At 59.6% G+C, this 23985-nt stretch overlaps 1 protein-coding gene across 2 annotated transcripts in view; it reads right to left on the reverse strand.

Moving 5' to 3' along the window:
• Window positions 1-23985, reverse strand: part of RBFOX3 (RNA binding protein, fox-1 homolog (C. elegans) 3) — a 431835-nt gene that overhangs the window by 43003 nt on the left and 364847 nt on the right. The window lies entirely within an intron of this gene.

The following is a 23985-nucleotide window of genomic DNA, read 5'->3' on the forward strand; positions in this document are numbered from 1 at the left end:
AGACCTGTGACCCCTGATCACAGGAGGTTCGAGCTGAAAGGCGTCTCAGAGAACATTCTGTCCACTTTGTCACGGAGAAAATGGGCACCAGAGAGGCTGACTTGCCCCCATGACGCTGCTGGTGCGGGCAGGGAGCGCTGCTGTTCCTCATGTCTGCACCAGCGGGAAAGTGAGTAATGGTGTGCATGAACCTGCCCCCAAAATATACACCATGCGACGGCTCAGCGCCAGGTTCTAGATGTCTGGGCACAGCAGCGGGTAGAGTCCTACCCTCAGGGAGCAGACTCCTGGTGGAAGCCCTCCCCAGCACTGACTAAACTGGAGATGCATGATTCCATGTTCGGGGTCCCCCACTTGGCCTCCAGTTTCCTGAGTGACCAACTGCCAGCAGGGACTGGGTGGGAGGTACCCTCGAAGGCTGGGCAAGTCCTCCTGGCACTGAACATTTGCTTCGGTGACTCCTTGAGGGGCTCCCTCATGTGTGGATGAGCCGGGGGCCTCTGTTTTCCAGAAGCACAGATGCAGAAATAAACCATCATGATTCTAGAATCCGCTGAGGTCCCAGAAGTAGCCTTTCCCCAGGTGCTTTGTGGACCCAGGATCCGCCAGGACTTTCCCAGGATGGAGGTCGCAGGTGGGAGGGGGATAGGAGGGCCCGTGCAGCCACAGCTCTCTCTCCCGCACCAGGTTCCTGCCTTCAGACTCAGCTGCTTCCTCCACCCAGAAACAGGCCACCTCTGCAGCTCACGGGCTCCTAACTCCAAGGCCCGTGGCTCCGGCTGGACTGGGAGAGTGAGCATCCCTGCCAGATGAGAGCAGAGGCCCCAGACCAGCATGGAATACCCCCAAAAGCCAGGTTGTAGCCAGCAAGGTGACAGGCCTGCGAGCCGGGGCGGCCCCTGCTCCTGTGGGGACTCCTCCCTGACCCCCAACCTGCTGTGCCGGGACGGGCTCAGGAGACCTCCCGCTCTGGGGCAATCTCACGCCTCCTTATCAGGAGCTCTTCGAGAGTCATCCCCAAGGTGCAGGATGTACAGAGGGGTGCCTGCAGGTATTTCAAAGCCAGAGACCTTAGTGCATAGCCCTGCTTCGGCAGGGGTGCTGTTGCAAATGCCTCAGGCCAGAGTGAGGCTATTATCAAAGTGAAGAAACCTCTGCTGGTGCTTCGGCACCTGAGCCCACCTGAATTTTCTGGAACCTCAGCAGCGGAGGGTAGCACCACAGACCCCGAGCCCCCAAGCACAAGCGCTTGTGGCTTCCATCACTGAGTCCCCAGGGGCTGACATGGTTCAGGCACACAGCAGGTGCTCAGTAAATGCTGAGTGATGCCGATGATGGTGATGATTATAGTAGTGATGGACGGTGAAGGCTTACGAATGCCCAGCACTGGGTGAAACGCTGCAAATACATTAATTCATTTAATCTTCAATGCGCTGAACTGGCATTCTTGATACAAGGAAAGAAATTCAGAGTGGGGAAGTTACTTGCCCAACCACACACATCCAGGACGTAGCAGACCTGGGATCAGAACCCAGGCCTGTCTGACCCTGGAACCACCTGCTGCTGCCGGACAGGTATGGACTGCTTTCCAATCGGGAGTAAGAAGTGGGTATGCCCTAGAGACCCAGGGGAGGAAGGAAGGGTGGACAGCAGGGCAATGCTCTCGCCTTCCCCAAGCCCCCCAGGCTCCTGCTGAACCAGTTGTCCCGGCTTCCCGAGTTCATTCTAACCTAGCAACCAACCAGGGTTTCCTGAGCCCCTGGTATGCACCCACCTCTGTGCCTGATGCTGTCCTTCAAGGTGCAGAGGATACCATGGACTCTGTAGGGGCTGACTCAGGACCTCCCCTGCCCCAGTGGGGAGATGTAGTGGTGTGCTGGTAACATTCACAACTGGCTCCATGGGGGAAAAGCCTGCTTGTGGCGCTTGCCAATTTCCCTGGTGTAAATATTCCCACCATCGCTTATTCTAAGCTACCAGCCTGAAGTCTCTGAAGGTGCAGCTGGGAAGAGATACTTACAGTCCAGAGCTTATATGAGACCCCAGCCCATGCCAGGGAGGGGAGGAATGGGAGGACCTGCCCCAGCTGGGCTCCAATTCACCCTCCTTGCCCCAGCAAGAGGTCTGGGGAAGCCCAGGAATGGGGACTGGTGAGCAAATGGGAGCTCTGCAGGAGGGCAGGGGCTGCTCTGCAGGGGCCAGGAGGAGGCTGGGCAGCACAGCTTGCTGGGGAAAGGCTCAGGAGGTGCCCAGGCCTGGGGCAGGAATGCACCTGAGTCACTTGCTCCCACCCCGTCCAACCCATTCTGTCCCCTGACAGCAGGTTTAATATCTTTGATTAATTAGGGCTGTCGGACGCCCCACCACACTGCATATTACTTCGTTTGGGGACCATTAGGTCTCCATGTTCCGCGGCCACCAGCTCTCAGGTCCCCTTCCCTCCCGCCTTCTCCAGGAGGACTTCGCGGAAGGCCCAGGGCAAATCAAGAGCCTGTCCCCGCCCCTCAGACCTAGAGGGGCTTCAGGGATCACACAGGCGGAGCCACACCACAGGTGAGCAGGGCTCCGAGGCCCACAGTCACTTAGCAAGCCAACAACCTGCCACCAAGTCGCATGCTCTGCCACCTGCTGTTGGCAGTGGAGGGTGGGCACAGGCTGGGCCGCTGCAGTCCCTGCCACCACCCTCTGCCGGAAGTGTGGATCTCCCCACCCTTTCTCTCCTTTTGCTTAGGTCCACAGCTTCTCATTTTCCCCTAGGCCTCAGGACTCTCCCACAGGGGCGTGAGGGCAGGCGGTACAGCAGGGAGGTGCTGGGTGGGCCATAGGGCAGACCTCCCTGCAACCTCCAGGACTCAGTGCGCAGCCTGCTCTCCAAGCCCTGGGGCACAAGCCTGGGTTTCACAGAGCCCCTGATACCGAGCAGTCTCCTGGCACAGCTCCTGGAACAAGCGGAGTGCCCTGTCCCTCAGCCCAGGCTTGGTGTGGGGTGGGGCCTGCCATGCTCTAGCTCTGGCCTCCCTGCCTGGAGGTGGGACCTGGCCCAAGCCTCAAAGCCCAAGCCCAAATTCCTCATCAGTGAAGACCCAGAGCTGCTGTGGTGCTAGGGCATGGTGAACGAGAATTACCCCGCACCTAAGGCAGAGTGCTCTGCGTGCCCCGTGTGTGCTGCGTGTGCCCCGTGTGTGCTGTGTGCCCCGTGTGTGCTGTGTGTGCCCCGTGTGTGCTGTGTGCCCCGTGTGTGCTGTGTGCCCCGTGTGTGCTGTGTGCCCCGTGTGTGCTGTGTGTGCCCCGTGTGTGCTGTGTGTGCCCCGTGTGTGCTGTGTGCCCCGTGTGTGAGCCATCTGCTGCGTGTGCTGTATGCTCACTATGTGTGTGTTCTGTGCACTGTGTGTGCTGTGTGTACTGTGTGCTCTGTGCCCATGTGTGCTCTGCGTGCCTATGTGTGCTCCGTGCAATCTCCATGTGCTGTGTGTGCTTCATGTGCCCTCCATGTGCTGTGCTCTGTGCACGCTGGGAATAGCGCTAGGGTGTCTGTGCTTCTGGACAGGAAAATAAGCCCCACGTCTATCTTCACCATCTTCCAGCTGAATGTTGGTAGCACCTCCACCCACAGATGTGGCTGCAAACCCCAGGGCGTCAGCCCACCCGGCCCGGGACCCATAGTCACCCGCAGGAGCCTCAGGCCTTCCTGTTGAGCACTGCTACTCCGCTATCTGCCACCCTTCACGCTCACTCCAACTCCAAACCTGGGCCTGGTCTCTCACGTTAGGAGGCCATGGATTACGTTTTCACGCACGGGTATTTTCTCTTTTGGTAACTATATCTCAATACACCTGATGCATTTAAGACCATTATTGGAAGAAGGGGTCAGATACTGAGGGGTTCAAGGCACAAGACCTGCTAGAAACCACTGGCCCAGTGATGCCAGGGGCCTCCCTGCTCTGATGGTTGAGAGATGGCCCCAAATCCTGCCCAGTCACCTGGCCAGAGCCCAGCCCCAGCGCCAGCCCCAGCCCCAGCCCAGACTCAGTCCCCCCCTGCTCAGGTCAGCACAGATCTCAGCTGAAAAGCCCCAGGCGAGGGGACAGATTTTCACACGATTAGGCGGTAATTCTCTCCAAGCTCACCCCATACAAATCATAAATAATGTGGCTCCATAAATCCTCTTCTCCCACCAGCTTCACCTCCACCTACGCTGCCTCTTGCCTGGGGAAAATCAGCAAGAAGCCAGGTGTCTGGCTGATGGGGCTCCGTCGGCAGGCGCAGAGCGGGGTGCTGGGAGGGGGGTTCACCTCGATGGCCAACCAGATGGACGGAAACACCAACAGGTCCCAGCTCCCGGGGTGTGGGGGCTTGAGGCTGCCGGCCGGCTGGGGCTGAGGTCAGACTCAGTCACAGAGCCCAGCAGGGGTCTCTGCAGGGGGCACACCAGGGTGCGGTGGGAGGCAGAGGGTGTGCAGCAGATGAGCATTGCACTTGGGGTAAGCAAAGGAGCTGAGCGATGTGGGCCAGTCACAGCCCGGAAGAGCAGCGGCCTACAGCCCTATTCCATGCACGTCCCTTGGGTTCTGCCGCGGTCTGACGCTGTAGCTCTGAGAGTGCACGTGTGTGTACTCGTGCAGGTGCAGGCGCCACGGGGGATCAGCACCCAGCAGTAGGCGGCTCCCCTCCGGGCCAACAGGAAACAGTGTACATTGCTGGTCTGACGGGTGAGACCGGCAGGGGTGCCAGAGCTGCTGGGGGCAGCGCTGGGGGTGAGGACAGAGGGCCTGGGTGCAGGCTGCCGCGGTTCTCTCTCTCCCTGCTCTGCCCTCGAGCAGCAGGCATCTGCCTGGCTCTCCCTTGAGCGGCCTGGCTTCCAGCTGCTGCTCACTAGCACCCCCCTGGGGCGAAGGAGACCCTCGAGAGCAGTAACGCTGGAGGAGGACAGGGAGTGGGTGCAGGGGACATGAGAAAAGCCGCAAGGACTGGGAAGAGGTCATCCCCCTCCTTTGAGAGGTAAGGGAGGCACTTGGGAAAAGCAAAGCCCTTCCCCTGGGAGTGGGGACCTCTTCTCCACCCTGGATGGGGTGTGCGGGCCCGTGGGAGGCTCCAGGTCCTGAGAATGATCCCCTTGCCCTCATCGTGGCCCCTATAACCAGGCTGCTCTCCATTTCACACATGAGCAAAGTGGCCTGAGCCACACAGGTTGGGGGAGCTGCCAAGGCTGGGCGGGCCTCAAATCCCAGCGGAGGGGTGACCAAAGGCCTCCTTCCCATCCAAGGAGACCTTCCGCCTCCAGGGAGGAGGGGGCGCTCATGGTAGCCTCCTGCCTCTGTCCACAGGAGCAGGGTGGGGAGCAAAGGTTCTGAGATCCCTGTAAGTTACCAAGGCAGGGGCCAGTGGGAGACGACAGAGGAGGCTGCAGGAGAAACCAGAGGAGCGGGTCCCTGAGGAGGCCTGTGCCCAGCCTTGCCCATTCACCGTCACTACCAACTCCTAGCAGAGCTTCACTGCAGCTGTCATGCAGCTCCCGTCTCACCTGAGGTCTGTTTGCTGAGCACCTACTAGCCATCTCTGGGATACCATGCTGAACACCACCACCCCATGTGGTGTCACGGACAGGCTTTATGCAGAGCTTCTCTGCTGTGACTCAGGTCTTCCCTCCTGTAATCCTCCTCTACATCCTTGAGGTGTCCAAACACCTCCTCTGGGAAGCGTTCCAGGCTACCCCTACCCAGCTGTGATCTCCACTGTACTCGGTTCCTCCTCTATCCTTGCTCAAGTCCTGCTGAGATGCTGCTGTGAATTTATAAGCAGGTGAGTACATGCAGCATCCGTGGTACACACAGCATTTGGCCTACACCTGAGGGTGGATCAGCAGACACCCGGATCCCACTCAGTGGGATGGCAAGAACATCATCCAGGCCAAAGCTCCCTCCCAGGGCCTTGTGAGGACAACGCAACAGCTCAGCTGTCAAGTGACCCACCAGAGGAGAAGCGCTGGCTGAGGATATCGGAGCAGCCCCTGGGCCTCTCCCCTCCAGAGTCCCAGGGCCGCTCGCTCCGCCAGCCACAGAGGCACCCTCATTTCTGTTTTCTGCATATTCATTAAGGAATATTAGCATTATTAATGGCCCATGGTCTTCATTTAGCAAATGGAACAGGATATTAAGCACAGTGCCCAGGACGTGAGGTGGGCAGGCGGGGGTGGAGACGGCGGGAAGGCAGGACCCCACCCTTGTGCTCTGCACCCAGCAGCCTCAGGTCTGGGACGTTCCCCTGTCCCTCCCACGGTGCCCTGGGGCTTCCAGCAGCCACCTCCTAGTTACTGTGAGCTCCAAGAAGGCGGCTTCAAATGAACATTTGCAAAATGTAATTAGGAAGGTAAATTTCCTGGCAACGAAGATTACATAATGCGTCCCACAGCCGAACACCCACCCAGTGGAATCTGGTTTGAAAACTGGATTTACTCATCACTTGGGATCAGTCCCCTGATGATCCCTTCTTTAATGGGGGCACTCGGGAGTTGGTGGTCCGGAGAGTGTCTCTGGGAGACTCTGCGGGGACAGAGCCCCTAGGTGCTCAGGCCTGGTTGGTCACGTGTGGCTGCGCACAGCAGGTGCACACAGCTCTGCAGCCTTGCAGCTGGGACACAGTGAGGTCTGTGTCGCATGGTGAGCTTTGAGACTCTGCTCCTCAAGGTCTGGCCTGAGGACCCTGTCATCTGTTAGAAATGCAGATTCCTGGGCTGCACCCTGACCTGAAACCTCAGAATCACAAACCACAGGTGTCCTGGGGAGGGGGTCCTGAAGCCGGTTGGCACCCTGTGTTGGAGCCACCATGTAGGGGCACAGTTTCCCCTGGGGGAGGAGGCAGTTCCCCCCATGCCTGGGCCCAAAAGGACACTGCTCGGGGCGTCAGGGACAGCAGCCACCAGTGGATGCTGCCATTCCTACCAGTGGTGCTGAAACAGCTGGTGGGCCTTGAAGAGGGGTCTGGAGAAAGACCACGGAGGGGCTGGCTTCTAAGTCCATGGGAAGGGCCACCTGGACACCCTCAGTCACAGCAGAGGTTGAGGAGGGGGCAGAGACTTGGCGAGGGAGGGGGACTCTGAGTGCTGTCCTCTGAGAATCACAGTGAGTGCAACCTCATCTGATCCCATAGATGGTGAGATTGAGGACACTCAGCACACCCAGATGAAGACACGTGGTCACGAGGTGACGGGCACCACCTGGTCTAGAACCCAGGCCCAGGAGGCAGCAGGTGCTTTCTGCTCTACCTGCCTGTACCCCTGAGCACCTGTCCAGTCCACCGCCCGGCCACAGCCAGGGAGACTGAGTCAGCGCCGCAGGCCATCCTGGAGCTGTGTTTCACTTGTAAGATGGGACAGGCAAGGGGAGGCGGTAGGGTCCTGGGGAGGTGAGATGGGTGGCGGTGGGGTCCCTGGGGAAGGAGCCAGGCCACCTTAAATGCTGTCCTCTCACAAGGAAAACCTTGCGGCCCCAGCCATTAGCCTCTCCTCCAGCAGGACGCACCTGCCCTGAGCCATACCCTACCTTTGGAGGGGGTTGCTCTGGGCTGGACACAGGGACGCTCCTTGGGAGGCCTGAGCCCCTCACAGGAGGCCCCCCTCCGAAGAGCAAAAGCAGGGCTTCCAACAGGGGCGTCTGAGCAAAGGCCTGGGCTGCCCATGACTGGCCCGACCTTCCTTCCAGGTGCTCCCCAGTGCAGTGGGGGCATCGGGGGAGGGATTCCCTGTGGCATGTCCCATCCCACCCCCATATAGGATCTCTGTGGGACCGTTCCTTGCCAACCTTTCCCGAAAGGACCAGAAACTGTCCTCAACCATGTCCCTAAAATCCACAAGCAGCCTGGCATCCCAAGGCTCCCTGCCTCCTCCACTGTGGCTAAGGCAGCAGCCAAGGACTCAGAGATAGATGCTTCAGGCTGGGGGACACACGAGGTCACAGAGTCCCTCCCTAAGACGCCAGCCAGGGCTGCACCATGAGCTGCTGAGAGCCGAGAGCTTGTGGATTCCACAGCTCCTTGGCCACTCATGCTGGGTGGGGTCATGGTTCTTGGCATCAAACCCGAGTCCCCCCGCGGCTGAACCTATTTCCTCTGGCTCTGTTCTGTTCCTAGCTAGGCAGAGGTCTGGGTCTCCCTCCAGTAAATCTGGACGGATGAAGACTGAGGTCCCTGGCATCCCGAGGTCCCTGACATCCCGCGGGCTGCCCATTTCTTCTGTTCTCCTTCTCCACACGTGCCGACCTCAGAGACGTGACAGCACCTTCGCCCTGGAAAATCTGTCGTGTCCGTCACGCTCTCCCCGACTCAGCCCTAACAGTCCCTGCAGGACGCGTGCACCCCACACTGCCTTCATCCATTGCCCAGCCCACACCTGGGCAATGCCCACCCCTTCCCTGTGACCTCTCCCGGCCAGAGGGAGTGCCATGGGATCAGCCAATTGCACCCCTACGTAAGGTGGTGGAGCCTGGACTGGGAGATGCACTCAGGAACTGCTTAGGATAAGCATGCTTGTATAGGGCATGTCAGGAGCATGGGGAGGAAGGAGGACACGCCTGGCCCAGGAGGGGAGGGGACCCCATGCTGTGAAGCAGCACCCCCCACAGGCCCCAGGCTGCCAGACCTCTCGGTAAGAGTGAGACAACCTGCACTGAACAGGTCCATCCTTTGCTTCTGGCCATTCAACTTTCCAGGCACTGGGGCCCCTGGCTCTCCTGCCCAAGCTCTGTTGGTTGGCTCAGCCTGGCCTAACACTGCCAGAAGATGGGGAAGGTGCTGGGAAGCACCGAGAACCTGCCGATCCTCACCCAGAACCGAGCTCTCAGCCAGGGTCCCCGACCTGATGTCTGAGTCCTCAAATGCTTGCCCCGGGGCAGGCGGCGGTGCCAGGCCAGCTCTCATCTGAGTCTGCTCTGCCTCCATCAATCAGTAGCAAGCTCCTCCTGGCCTGCGACAGCCACTTCCCAGGAGAGCTGCCACCCAGCAGGAACCACTCCTCTCACAACCTTAAGCCAGAGCGGACGATTCACACTCACTTTGAGAAGGAGGCTCCACCCCAGGGGCGTGGGGACAGCCTTGTACGGTCCTGGGATTCTGCACTCTCAGCCACATGCCTCTGACCTCCACAACCCTGGCATCCTCCAGGTCTCCCAGAGGTCCAGGCCCTCCTCCTGCTCGGGGCCTTCCCTTCACCAGAGGCACCTCATGTTTGGGTTCTGAACCCCAGCGGGGTAGCCCCTGGATGCATCCTGACAGAGACACACACACGTGCTCACACGCATGGACTCACACACACACGCAGCCTCTGTGCACACGCGCAGGCCTTGTGGGTATGTGCTCACACGGTCCCTCTTCGCGCGTGCGCGCACATACACACACATGCAGCCCTGTTCATGCACACTCGCGAGACACGCAGTCCCTGTACACATGTGCACACACACACATTCCCAGTGCACTCTCACACAAGCACCCTGGATGACAAGAGCACCCCCAGTCCCCAGGCCATCGTGAAATTATCAAATATCCTCAGGCAGGGGGCGGGGCAAAGTCACCCCCTGTTGAGAATCACTGACCCGGACACGCCTTACCCAACCCCTCCACACACGCATACAGTGGTTGTGTACGCAGCAGTGCACCTGCACACCTACACACAGTTCCCACTCCCCAGTCCACCTGCCTGGAATTGGGCTTGCCCTCCTCTGCCTGCTCCCTGGCAGCAGCCCTGGCCCCAGGGCCTGAGCGCCTCCTTTCCTCCCAGCCAAGCTGCTGGCGCCTGGCCTGGCCCGGGCATGTGGGGAGGGTGCGCGGGGAGGAGGCGGATGGCTTCTTTTCCCGTTAGGCGCCTGGCTCATGGAAGAGGCGAGTGTGGATCTAATCTTCAGCTGATTAAATGTCCCTCATTAATGAGTTTCTTTAATTAATGAAGTTTTTGGGTCTGCTCCACTTGCTTTATTCCAGCCACACTCTGCCTCCTCAGCACAAAGCGGGGCCATTTCCTCCCGGGTAATTGAGGGAGCCGCGGCTCGTTCCTGCCGACGCTGCACTTTGCTGATTGCGCCTGTCAACTCGGGGCTGACAACTCCATTTTTAAACATTTTCTTCTCCAGAAGCCATGTGCACATGTGTGCTTGCACAGGCGGAGGCACATCCCAGGCAGCCCCCGCCCCCCCTCCCCACGCAGTCTCCATCACACGCCAGGCACACACATGCTCACTCACACAGGGCACGCTCATGGGCAGGTCTGATCTGCAGCCCGGAGCCTCTCCCAGGCACCCAGAGGGGTGGATGTAACCGAGCCTGCGAGGCACACTCCCACCCGCAGGAGGAACGTGTGCATGCCTGCACGCTCACTGAGACCTGTGTGCAATATGCACACTCAGACCGTGCGTGCCTCCACATACCCGTATTCCCCATGTGCAAGCACACAAGACATACTTGCACACCGTGCAGACTCACCCTGAGCACGCTCGTGTGTGCCATGTCACACACAGGTGTGAACACCCGCATGCACACGCCCCATACACAGTGCACACTCTCACACTGTGAACACTCCCCCCCAAGCTCACGCACATACACACGTCACACTCATGTCCAGGTAATATGTACACCCCACACTGCATCCACACACATATACACTGTGCATGCTCAGTCCTGAGCATACACAACCATAACATCACACCTGTGTGGTGATGCACCCCCCCTCACCCACACACACATGCACACAGAACATGTTCACACTCCCCTCACCCACATACACATGCAGCACATGCATTCACACCCCCATCCACGCATACACACAGCACATGTGTTCACGCTCCCTCACCCACACACGTACACACACAGCACGTGTTCATCCCCTCACCCACCCACACACACAGCACAGGTTCACACCCCTCTCATGCACCCACACACACACACAGCACAAGCGTTCACACTCCCTCACCCACACATGCACACACATAGCACATGCATTCACACTCCTCTTCACCTGCCCACGCATGCACATAGCACATGCATTCACACCCCCTCATCTGCACATGCATGCACACAGCACATGCATTCACATTCCCTCACCCACACACATGTACACAGCACATGCGTTCATGCCTCCTTCACCCTCACACACATAGCACATACATTCACACCCCCCACTCACACACACACACATGCGTTCACACCCTCACCCACACATGCACACAGCATATGCATTCACATCCCCCTCACCCACACACGCACACAGCACGTGTTCACACCCCCTCTCACCCACACACATGCACACAGCACATGTTCATGCCCCTTCACCCACACACGCATGCACACACAGCATATGCGTTCACTCCCCCACTCACACATGCACACACACAGCACATGCATTCACACCCCCTTACCCCCCCCCACACAGATGTGTTCACACCCCCTCACCCACACACCAATGCACACGGCAGATACGTTCATGGTCCTGCCCTGGCATGCTCACACCTGGGTTCACACCCATGTCCACACACATTCCAGTTCACACACATAAGGCACCCTCCCCACAAACACAAGGTCCCCCCCACACAGGGAGACCACAGGTACACAGGCGTCAGGCAGGGCCGTGCCCGCTCTAGTGGAGGAGGAGCTTGCTACAGATGCCCGCGCGCCAGGTGACTAAGTCCACCTGTCATCCAGATGAGCTGCCCAGCCGCACCTTGGCCCTGCTGGCTGCACTCCCTACTGTGACTGGGTGCCAGCTCTGGGCTCCAGGGCCTGGAAGGACAATTTACACCTTCTCACTGGCTCGTGAAGAGCTCTTTGAATTAAAAGCATTCATCTTCTCCTGCTGACTGCGATGTGGGCTCCTTCCCCGTGAGGCTGGCTGGAACTGGGCAGCCAGGGTCACAGCTCTAGAGCCAGGGAGGAGGATGCACTGCCTGCCAGACTCTCCTGCGGGTGGGCACGTGGCTGTGGTGCGGTGGGGGACCAATGGGACGATTCTTTCCTACCAGGATCTGCCCACCAACAACCACGAAGGAGATCATCCCCAAAGGCAGAAATGGGTCCTTCTGCCACTAGGGGTCAGCCAGGAGTGGCTGTGCCCGGGCAGGACAAGCGACTCCGCACTGACCATGCCAGAGGGGCAGAACCACTGTGTATGCCCAGGGAGGACACTTTGCTGACTTCATCCCAGCCAGACGACGCGGGTGTTCCATGTTACTGACGGGGAAACTGACGCCAAGAGAAGCCAAATAAGTCTCAGGCTTCCCCTGCGGGTAAGGGGCAGGGCCAGGCCTGGTGCCCAACTCTGTCTCGCTCCCAGGCCCAGCTCTCCTGGTCCCGCAGCCTTGCCAGGCCACCCTGCCCTGTGGCTTCCCCAAGAGGGTTCTGGCATCTCCATGGGTAGCTCTCCCACCCAGCAATGACAGCCTTGCATATCACTGAACAGACTCTTCCTGCCCGGCCGTTGGCAGAGTCTTCACCATGCCTGAGGGGCAAGTGCTGTGATCTCCACTGTACAGATGAGGAAACTGAGGCTGCAAGAGCTTAGTGGCTATAAGTAAGTCACACGGCTCCCATATAACAGCCCAGCTCATCTCTGAGCCCAGAGCCACTGTTTCCTTCTCTCTACTCTGAGCCCCATTTCTGTTTCTCCAGACCTGGCCCTGGAGGGTGAACCCTGCATAATGCGAGGTGCTACTGCCTCCTGGGCACCAACCACACACCTGTTTCCAGGTGCCATGTGTGGGCCAGACACAGTCAGTGCATGCCAGGCACCTGCACCCACATTAGCTGTAAAGCTCACGAGGGCCCAGGTGGTGACAGTCCCTGGTTTTGCAGATGGGGAAACTGAGGCTCAAAGAGAGAGAAGGACGAGCTATAGTCCCACAGCTCGGAGGCACAGTATGATAGACCAACCCAGGCGTGTGCCACAGAGCTTTAGTCTCCTAGAATGTTCTAGAAAAGTGCTCCATGGCCAGACTTCTTGGGGAAAATGCCACCATGCTGTCCCTAGAAAAGGCCCGGAGAAGTTCTGCAGTAGAGAGACAGGTTTAACTGTGCTGGGCATGCCATCCCTGACACTTTTCCATCCGGAATTCTTTTTTTTGCCAAAGACCATCAGAAGTAGAGATATTTGGGAAATGGGCCGGGCGCGGTGGCTCAAGCCTGTAATCCCAGCACTTTGGGAGGCCGAGACGGGTGGATCACGAGGCCAGGAGATCGAGACCATCCTGGCTAACATGGTGAAACCCCGTCTCTACTAAAAAAATACAAAAAGCTAGCCGGGCGAGGTGGCGGGCGCCTGTAGTCCCAGCTACTCTGGAGGCTGAGGCAGGAGAATGGCGTAAACCCGGGAGGCGGAGCTTGCACTGAGCTGAGATCCGGCCACTGCACTCCAGCCTGGGCGACAGTGAGACTCCGTCTCAAAAAAAAAAAAAAAAAAAAAAAAAAAAAGAGATATTTGGGAAACGGAGCCAGATGCCATGCTGAGGGCTAGGGGTGGTCCCGTGAAAGGACACCTGGCTGTACTCACAGAGCATCCTCTCCTACCAATGCTGAAGACCCTTGCTGGGTGACAGAAGCAGCCCGGGTGGCTTCCCAGGGGTGGCCCTGGGATTTCCTAAGCACTCCCTGGTGACAAAGCTCTATACTTGGAGAGTGCAGGGGAAGGGGTGGCAGCTGCCTGGTAAACAGGGGCACACACCATGGCTCATGCAGCTGTCAACACAGGAGAACAGAGGCCTGAGAGCCCCTGGAGTGATGAGTACTGTGGCTGGGGACAGAATTGGGAAGGGTCAAAAGACTGGTCTTTCTGCAATAAGTGAGAAGGGCTGAACCTAGGATTAGTGTGATTGGACTCAGGAGCTGGAGTCAGGGCAGGAATGCTGATGAGTAGGACACTGTTGGGGGCCAGCCGGGAGCCCCCCTCGCTGCTGGGAGTTACCGGGAGAGCAGGGAAGGCTACAGAGTTCACACAGGCAGAAGGCAGAGGCCCCGCCTAGGGCTCCGGGACAGTCTCTCCTGGGCATCGGATTCTGAAATCACAGTTCTATCACAAGAGGCCAGCATTAGATTTCTCTTTTTACAGCAGCTCAGAGAGGGTGAGCATGGGCCTGAGGTTACACAGCACATCAGCAGGTGAGGGTCAGGTGGTTGGGGTGGGGCTGGGCATCCTGATGTCCACAGCCCCTTGGCAATGCGCCTGGGTCGGGCAGGCTGGAGCTTGAGTCCTGAGAAGTTGGGGGTCCCTTGGTAAGTCCTTCACCTCCCCGGCGTCCTGTTTCCTCATCTGTAAAGCAGGCCTAAGAGAGCCCCCGGCCAGGCTGTATGAGGACTAAAGGTGTTAACACAGGTGAGCGGACGGCACAGTGCCCCCAAATCGCAAGTGAAACAGACAGTGATGCTGGAAGTGAGCGTTATCTGTAAGAACGCTGCTGCCTGGGCACCCCAGGGAGCTCTGGAGAGCCAGCCTGGCCTCCCCTACCTGACCTCACAGGAAGAAAGGGACACACCCAGCCAGGAAAGCAAAGAAACCCTGAGAAAGAGGAGGAGACGGGGCAGGGGCTAGGATGGGATCCTTGCCCGCTGCCTCTGAGTTTGTGGAGAGAGAGGGGAAAGGTTGGTGCTGCTATCCTTTTACGATGCTTTGAAATACCGTCCGGATGGAGGGAAATTAAATATCACAGCTTTTAACTGGAGCCACACCAAAAACACAACCTTGCAGTAAATAAAAAGACGATTTACCACCGTGACACTTTCATTTCACAAAACTCCCTGTGAGCCTCATTTGTAATTATTCCCTCCCGGCCCCTGGCCTCTGGCCCCTGGCCCCTGACTGTATCACCTGTCTCCGGGGATGGGGAGGTGGCTGTGGAGCCTCCAGGGGTAGGAGCAGCCCCGTCGGAGGAGAGGCAGGAGGGGTCTGAACGTGGTTCATTATGATTGAGATTAAACTGAAAAATCAATTTTTAATTGAATGTATTCTTTGAACAGGCCCTGTTGCCCATGGCTGAGCACTAATGGAATTTCCATCCTAAGCTGCCCCTTCTCCTTGACGACCCCTCCCCGGCCTGCTGACCCCAGCAGGACTGACCAGGCCGGCAGATCTGCCCCTACTGGGGCTGCAACGAAACTCCGCCAGCTGGGCACGGTGGCGGAAGGCCACTCGTGGGTGTGTGGAGGTGGGGAGGGGCTGGCTGGTGGAGACTCTGTCTTCTACGTAGACTGGTTGGCCAGCTGGGGGTTGTTGGGGGTGCACCTGGGCTCCTCTGAACAGGCCGAGGGCTGCTGCTTCTTGACCCAGTCTGGGGCTCTTATGAAGCTGCTGAAAGATGGGTCTGGGCTTCTAGGCACGGCGGGGAGGGGGGAAACAGCCCCCAACGTCCTCTGGTTCCCAAGATACTTTTCTACCAAGAGCCACGTTCAAGGACTGGGGGAGAACCAGGCCCCTGGGAGTACTGCCCCCATAACCACGGGCCCCCACCCCTGCACAGGGCCCTTCCTGGCGTCCCACTGAGTCCAGGTCCCAGGACTAGAAGACAAAGAGGGAGGCCCAGGACGGGGACATCCTGGTGCACGGTGGGCTGCTGTGTGAAGCATGCTGGTCCCTGCACGTCTGCCTCCCATCTGTAAGGGGGACTCACAGCAGGCTGCACAGGCTGGGCTAACAGTAAGAAGGGCAGGACCACCTACCCACCGTACCTTGGGCCCCACAAGAAGGTGGGTCCCTGTGCCTGTGTTTTGGGCAGCCTCGCATCTGAGTGTGGCAACTGGCACCGACTGGATCTTGGCTGTGCCAGCTTGCCCGAGTCCACCCCGTTCTCTGCCCACCCTGCCTCTGTCCTCACAGGCCCCCTGGAGAGTTCCCCGAGTCTGTTCCTGGGGGACCTGGATTCCGGGGGCAGTTCCGTGGATGGTACTGTCCTTGTTGGTGGGAGGGGGGCGGGTCTATAAATCCATCTCAGGCACTTCTTCTCCAGCCAGCTCCGCCCCTGACCCTCTCTTCCTCCACTCCCTGCTGCCCCCACAGCTCTGAAGCCATCCCATCCACAGCATGGGGGTCTCCTCCCAGGCCCACTCCACTGCGCAGAGCGGTTCCTTGACGAGGCCAGGCCTTGGCACCAGAACCGGGGTTCTCCCCACCAGTGACACCTCTGCTCTGGCCACAGGTGACCCCCTTTACCCGGCACCCACGCCACGTGCAGGAGCCCCCTAGGGACAGGAACAGGGGTAGTGGACCATCACCTTCCAGCACAGGCCCCGTACCTGGAAGCTACTCTGCATCGGAGGCTGGGCATGTTTTGGGTTGGAAGGTGGGTGGTGCCCTCAGAGCCCCTCCTGCAGGAAGCACTGACTGATGAAGACCGCCTCCATTTTCAGTCTGTGAGGACCCCCGACCTGCAGTGCCTGGGCTCAGGCCAGGACACCGCAGTGGAGGGTGATCTTCACAGCCACCCCTGTCCCGATGTAACCGCAGGCCTGGACAGACATCCCCATCCTTCCACTGAAGGGTGGCCACGAAGAGGGGCTGACCTGCTTGGCCTGTGCCTGGATCGTAGCAGGTCCCCATGCCCAGCTCTGCCTGTGACACCCTCCAGAGGAGGATACCTCTAAGCCACAGGCCCGGCACTGGTGTCGAGGGGCCCAGAGATCTCCCTGCAGAGGATGTCACATGTGGGTGGAGGGATGCGCTGAGCTAGCCAGAGAGGGTGGCCTGCCTCCCCCTGCCTCCGAGCCAGGCCAGGCCCTCCAAGCCGTCTTGGCGGTCGGTGGGTGGCCAATGGGCCTGCTCTCAGGGTAGGACCAGTGAGGCCTGAAGAATTGCTCCGTTCTACCCCCACCCCATGGCTGCCTTGTTTAAAAATGCGCCAAGATTTTGCAGGAAGGCTACGGAGGGTGGGGTGGGCAGAGTAGGCAGGAGATGCCTATCACAGAGGCGTCACATGGCCCCCAGCCTCCCAAAGTCCCTCCCCAAGCCTCCCAGCTGCCTCCTGCAGGCCTCACTCAGAAGCTCTTTCCTGGCGTGGGGCAAGTCCTAGTTTAGATGTTTCCAGAAGCTCAAACATGCCCTGCACCCCACTGCTGGGGCCTGGGTGAGAGGAGTTAGGAGGTGGAAGGGGCAGGGCTCATGTCGCCGACCTGAAGCCAAGGCCAGGGTTGAGCCACAGGAGCAGGGAGAAGCAACCTCCTCCCAGTCCTGGGACCACAGTTCCAGTCCGGCCTATGTCCCTGGCCGCCGAGTGCCTCCCGAAGGCCACTGAGCCTCTCTGGGTTTCTGTTTCCTAGTCCTAAACTGAGGACGAGGTGCCCCTCCACTCGGGCACAGGAAGGCAGAGCCCAGGTGCCAAAGACCAGCCTGAAGTGCAGATGTGTCGGAGCTGAGGGCCCGAGGCAAACACCCTCCCGTCACAGATGTCTCCTGGCCCACAAAACGGGCAGACGGGCCGCTGCCTGCCCACCTCCGAGCTGTCGCCAGGTTCTGAGTCCAAAGGAGATGAGCGCACCTGTGCTCCCACACGCTGGTTCCCACCTGAGCCCAGGGAGGAGAATCTGCGATGATGCCTCGAGGCTCTCAGCAGGGACCGGCAGTGAACCGCAGCATGGTGGGGGCGGGACAGGGTGTACAGGGTGCTTAGTTGCTGCCTATCCTGGGAGATCAGGGGAAACCGAGAAACTGCCCAGAAAAACAGCTCAGGAAGCCCAGAGCCCGAGTTTGGGCACAGATTCTGTCCTGTCACTGAGCTTGGCCAGGACCCCAACACAGGAGCCCGTCCATGTCATATCTGAGTGTATACCTGTGTCTCCTGGGGTCTTGCAGAGGTTCTGATTCAGTGGTACGGGGTTGGCTGAGTGTATTTCAAATAAGTCCCTTGTGTGCGTGGTGATTCTGAAACGTGGCTGCACCCTGAAACCACCTTGGAAGCTTTAAAAAATACCGGTGCCTGGGTGCCCTCCCTGGAGAGGGTCTGGTGCCACTGGCCTGGGGTGAAGTCTGGCCACAGGGACTTCAAAGGCTCCTGAGGTGATTCTAATGTGCAACTGAGTTTGGGCAGCACCTGCTCTCCGTCTTCTCTGGAACCAGCCCACGGGCCGGCCCAGTTGGCACTGAGAGGGAACACCACCCCCCACCACCCTGCCCTTCCTCCTCGGGGCGCAGAGGCCTGCTGAGCACTGGCCCTGCATGCGGTGACAGCAGGGAGGAAACGGGGCATTCATCGCTCTGTGGTTGTGTTTTCTCTGCCACCGCCACAGGCAAGGCGAAGTGCCACGTTCGGCAAAGCGAGTGCATCGTTCCCGCTCAGCACCCGGACCCACCGACACACAGATCCATGCGGCCCACACGGGGCTCTCAGGTGTGCGACGGTGCCCTGCAGGGGACATTTGGGGGACAGTGGCTGGGGACAGTGTAGGTCAGCGTCCCCAACCTTTTTGGTACCAGGGACTGGTTTCACAGAAGATCATTTTTCCACAGACCGGCGGGAGGCAGGGGGTGGTTAGGGAGCGATGGTTTTGGGATGAAACTGCTCCACTTCAGATCATCAGGCATTAGATTCTAATAAGGAGCGTGCAACCTGGACCCCTCGCACGTGCCGTTCACACGTGAACTGTGCTCCTTTGAGAATCTAACGCTGCTGCTGATCTGACAGGAGGCAGAGCTCAGGTGGTCAAGGCAGCGATGAGGAGCGGCTGTGAATACAGACGAAGCTTCACTCCCCTGCCTGCTGCTCACCTCCTGCTGTGTGCCCCGCTTCCCACCAAGCCACGGAGGGGTTGAAGACCCCTGATGTAGGTTGTCACATCGTCACAACGTGGGGTGCCCCTAGCATCGAATGCAGGGAGGCCAGAGATGCCGCTCCACCTCCTACAGACGCCCACGGGAGACTGACCCAGCCCACCCTGACAGCAGTGACCTGGGCCAAACGACGGGCGGGAGAGCTTCCCTAGGGGCAGGCAGGCCCCCGCTTCACCACTGCATTAGACCTTCAGAGTCTGTGAGAGGGTACCTGACTCCGTCCTAAATGGGTGTTGCTTAGACTTGAACTCAGGACCTGGGTTAAGTCTCAGCCCTGTTCTTTCCCTCTCTGAATTGTCTGGTTCAACGTCATGAACCTGGAAGAACCCTACATGCCATCCTCGTTCTGGGCAAAGCCAGTCGGTTCCCAGGTGTGTGCAGAGCAGCCAGACAAGCCTCTGCCTAACTGGGGAGCAGCTGAGGGTCTGGTCTGTGTGTGACCAGCTGCCATCTGCGAGTCCAGTCCCACCTGGCTCTGGAGCAGAGCTGGTGCCTGCCCAGGGCCTAGAAAAGCTTCTCCATGGGGGCCCGGGCCTGCGGCCTGCTGGTCACGTGGGTCTGCTGCTGGGAGGTCCTGCAGAAGTTGGGGAAGTTGGTGGGTCTCCTCTCTGCAGGTTCAACCTCACCATGGAGAGGAAGCAAAGGCCCGAGGAGGGCGGGTGCCCCTGCTGTGACCCCCTGGGCAGGGTGTCTGGCAGCTCCTTGGCTGCCCCCTCTTGGCTTTAGCAAACACGATCAACACGGGCCCCTTGCCTGCCTCCTGGATATACCCAGGGGTCAGATCTCTTACTTTGGATCTTACAGAGAACAGGGGACAAAATAAGAAACCGTGCCGGCCTCCAGGTGTCCCGGGCTCAGCCCCCGGTGCCAGGTTTCCAGGCTGCTGTGCTGCTGTCTGGACACCAGAGCCAGGACCCTCCAACTCCAAGGCTGCTCCCTTGCCCTCCTATATGTGTTGTCCTCAGAGACAGCATGGCCCAAGTCAGGAGGACACTGTGGTCACAGGAGGGGCTGGCCATGTCTGGCCTTCTGCAGGAGGCAGGAAATCCATTCAGTGCCCACCTCTGCAGGTGGCCGGGAGGGACAGCTTCAGTTCACCAGCCCTAAGCAGCCCATTTTACAGAAGCAGAAACCCAGATGTAGAGAAGACAATTAACCTGGGAACATCAGAGTCGGGGTTTGAGCCTGGAAGAGGCTGTAAAGGCAGCGAGGCTGCCAGCCTTCCTCCAGTCCCTCGAGAGTCTGGCCCGGGCTGCGCACCGGAAGAGACCTGGGGAGTTCCCTGCTGCCCTGAGAGGCAGGCCCTGGTCCAGAGATTGGGAGGGGCTCACTGGGGAGGGCAGGTAAGAGGCTCCTGGGGGTCATGGCTGTCCCCTGCCCTCAGCATAGCCCAAAGCAGGCAGTTGGCGAGACCCCAGAAGGCAGAGCACACGGAGCCCAGTCAGCCTGGCACACCCCTAGTTTTGGGCTGTCCGCCACCCACAAGTGTGTCCAGGTAGGCTCTGCACCCCTGGTGCCCAGTACCTGGCCAGGGTTGCCAGTGGGCGATGAGGCGGTAGCTGGTGCAGGCTTTGCCAGGCACCTTCGATCCAGCCTCTCTCTCATGCTAATGACTGTCAACATGAAACAGAGGCTGTGAAGGGGAAGAAAATTACTCCCTGGAAAGGAACTGACTGATCCCCATCATTTCTCAAGGAATCACTGACCTGTGAATATTTCATTACCCAAAATACTGCACCATCCATACGGAGCCGCCGCTGCCATGCGGCCCCGGGGAAAGGCAGATGCACAGGGCCAGGCTCTGGCCTGCGACTGAGATTTCCTCACCGTGGGACCCCAGGGTGTGGCCCTAAAGACCCAGAGACAGGTGTCTGGCAGACAGGAACACGGTAGCCTTGCCAGGTTTTGGGAGCAGTCATGGCTAACCCTCCTTGCACCTCTGTTCTGTGCCTGGAGTCTCCATTCCAGTGGGAGGTCTGGGGTCCTGTTTCACACCCACAGTCCCTTCCTCAGCCTCGCAAGGCCCCTTCCCAAGCCTCTCGGCTGCCTCCTGCGGGCCTCACTCAGAAACTCTTTCCTGGCTTGGGGCGGGTCCAAGTCTAGACGTTTCCAGAAGCTCAAACATGCCCTGCGCCCCACTGCTGGGGCCTGGGTGACAGGAGTTGGGGGGTGGAAGGGTCAGGGCTCATGCCACAGACCTGAAGCCAAACCCAGGGTGGAGCCACAGAAGAAGGGAGAAGCACCCCACACCCCCACAGACCATGGTTCCAATCCTGCCTCTGTCCCCGGCCACTGAGTGTCCCTCGAAGGCCACTGAACCTCTCTGGGTGTCCACTTCCTAGTCTTCAACAGAGGCTAACAGTAGTTGGGGCCACCTTACAGGTTGTTAAGAATAAACTAAGACCAAGATCTAATCACAGTGCCCAACATGAGACAGTAGCTACCCGGAAGTGATGAGAGTTGGGTGACTCTATCCCAGAAGCGCAGGCCGCGGAGTCTGAGGACGCAGGGGAGGGAGCCGACCCCGCCGGGTCTCCCTGCAGCCTCCGAGGGCCTCTGCGGGCCTGGCTGGGGGAGGCTAAGGCCAAAGTCCCCAGAGGATGGGAAAGGCTGGGACCACCTTCGTCGGCACTGATCAGCTCCTGAGTTTGTAAGGTCGTCAGGGTGGAGGGCGACGGCCTGCAGCTTTCTCCAGGAACTTCAAGGGGCTGGAATAATTCATTCAAGAAACACTAACCATAAAATCCTCATGCTGTTCTGGGCTTGGACTGGGGGGGATTCACACACTCAGTCTGCAGCCCCCGCCACTGACAACCGTGCACCCTGAAGCTTAAGAAGCACAACGAGACCCTCCTGGGCGTGGAGGCTCCCGCAGCACCCAGGCTGAGACCCCTGTTGCCTGCCAGGAAAACGCGACGTCTGTGCTATTATTGCCGGGGTTACACGGGGGATGGTGTTTCCAAATTAGCAAAGGCCTGGGAAGGCAGCAGGGCACCCATCTGGGGGTTAGTAGAGGCAGCATTTCAGGACCCCTCCCTTGCCCGGTGCAGCCACGGGGAGCCCAGAGGCAGGCAGCGGGGGAGTGGGAAGGGAGGGGGCACGGGGGAGGACAAACTGGGGCTTGGCTAGGGCCCAGCCCTGACCCCTCCTGGTGGCTCTCTCTGCTTGTTAGGTTGGAACACGGGCAGTGCTGTCCTGGGGAGGGGCAGGGCTGGACACGTGGACCTGGCCGCAGTAAGAGGGACTTTGGTGGGCTTCAGGGAGAAGCTTCAGGCAGCGAGGTGTGTGGGGCAGTGGGAAGTGTGCCTGGGGGGGTCCACGGACGATTCCTCCTTCGGGACTGCTTGACTGCTGCCTTCCCCGCCAGCTGGACCATCCCCACGCACTGCAGAAGGTTGGGGGCGGCCTAGGGGCTCATGCCCGCCTGCTCAGGCCTTTTCCCACCGTGTTGGACCCAGGGCCCGGGGATGCCGAGTGGGGTCGGGCAATGGGACCTGCAGGTCTCGAGAGCACAGGGCAGGGCGGCCGCTGGGCATCGCCATGAGCTAGGCTTCCACTGCGCGTCTCTGAGAACCAGGGCGAGGGGACAGAGATCGCTGCCAGCTTCCGCCTCTGGGGCCTGGAGACAGGAGGGGCGCAGGTGTTACAAGCAGCGACTGTGGCTGCGTTGAGGACTCAGGCTAAGTGCCGGGGTGTGGGTGGGGGTTTGGGGTGGGTCTAGTTGGAGGCAGACAAAGAGGGACTCTCAGGTATCCGTAGGGGAGGGGCAACCAGGACCTGCCCTGGAGGTCAGGACAAGAGGGTGGTGGGCAGCAGTGGGCGGCAGCTGTGGGCCATGACCTAGAGCAGCAGCCACGTCCCAGAAGACTGAGGCCCTCGAGGCACAAAGTCTGGTGGGGGGGTCCTGGCTGAGGCCTGGGCAGCTCTGCTTGGGTAAGACACTCTGGGCCAAGGGGCAGAGGGGCTGCTGTGGGCCTAGGGGACACAGATAGTGGCCTGGCTGTTCTCCAGGCTCTGCAGGCAGCCAACCCCGCAACTCAGCTCCATCCACAACCCCCATACCCTGTTCCCCAGCCCAGGCAGTTCCTTCACTGCCTCAACCTCACCCTGGTCCCGCCTGCCCATCACTCAAGATAGGAAGCAGCTGAACTGCCTGACACTCTACAGGTGGCCACGCTGGCTCAGCTTCTTTGAGAACCAGCGAAGGCAGTGGGAGGTGCAGGGCCACCAGAGCCATCACTGAAGCAGGGGATACCTGACCACCTCTGGGGGCAAGGCCAGGCCTGCCAGGGGCTGGGGCAACAGATTCACCTCCCATCTCCTCCTTTCCCCAGCAACCCCACACCTGCCACACATTCTCAGCCAGAGCAGAGGCAGGTAGGGACGGGCACCTCCGAGAAAAGAGGAGGGCAGGACCTGCAGAGGCCACGTGGTGCCTCTGAATGGCCATGGGGCCTCAGGGGATGTCACCTCAGCTCCAGCCTCAGTGTCCCTGTGTGCACAACGGGAGGACGAAGGCTTGCTCATGCCTCGTGCCGCCTGCGAGGGATTCTAGGTTGGGCAACGAGCCTGGCTTGCTGCCTGCCGCAGAGGGCTGGGCAGCGCTGGCGGCTGCCCTGCTGCTGTGCGGCTCTCACCAGGGCAGGGCCACCTCTCCACGCCACGCTCCGCAAGTGCTCAGTACACACACATCCCTCCGCCACGCCGGGCCCTGGACTCTCAGAGCCACAGTAAACGCAGTTCTTGGCATGGATTCTGGGTTTGATCCTCGCGTTGCTCCCCCCACTCAAGGCAAGCAACAAAGCCGGCATCAGACCCTGGGCACCGACCACCCCCTGCCCTGGGAGGGCTGAGGGAGACAGGAGAGAAGAAAAAGACACACAGTCCAGAGGGAGAAGCAAGATCCAGCACAGGGGCTGAAGGGACCCTGGGTCAGCTGCCCCACGGGACATGGTCAGGACGGCTCTGGATCCAGACACATTTGGTATCACAGGAAGGAGGGGAAGGGGCTTCCTGGCAGAGAACAAAACACAGGGCTGGGAGGGGACCTGCATGGGGAGGGAGGTGATGGGAGGGGACTTGCAGGGGGAGGAGGGGAGGAGAGGATGGAAGGGGACCTGCAGGGGGAGGAGGGGAAGCGAGGATGGGAGAGGACCTGCACGGGGAGGAGGGGAGGGGTGGATGGGAGGTGCAGGGGGAGCTCCCAC

Source organism: Colobus angolensis, unplaced genomic scaffold (genome assembly GCF_000951035.1).
Source record: "Colobus angolensis palliatus isolate OR3802 unplaced genomic scaffold, Cang.pa_1.0 Scaffold1, whole genome shotgun sequence".
Taxonomy (NCBI): domain Eukaryota; kingdom Metazoa; phylum Chordata; class Mammalia; order Primates; family Cercopithecidae; genus Colobus; species Colobus angolensis.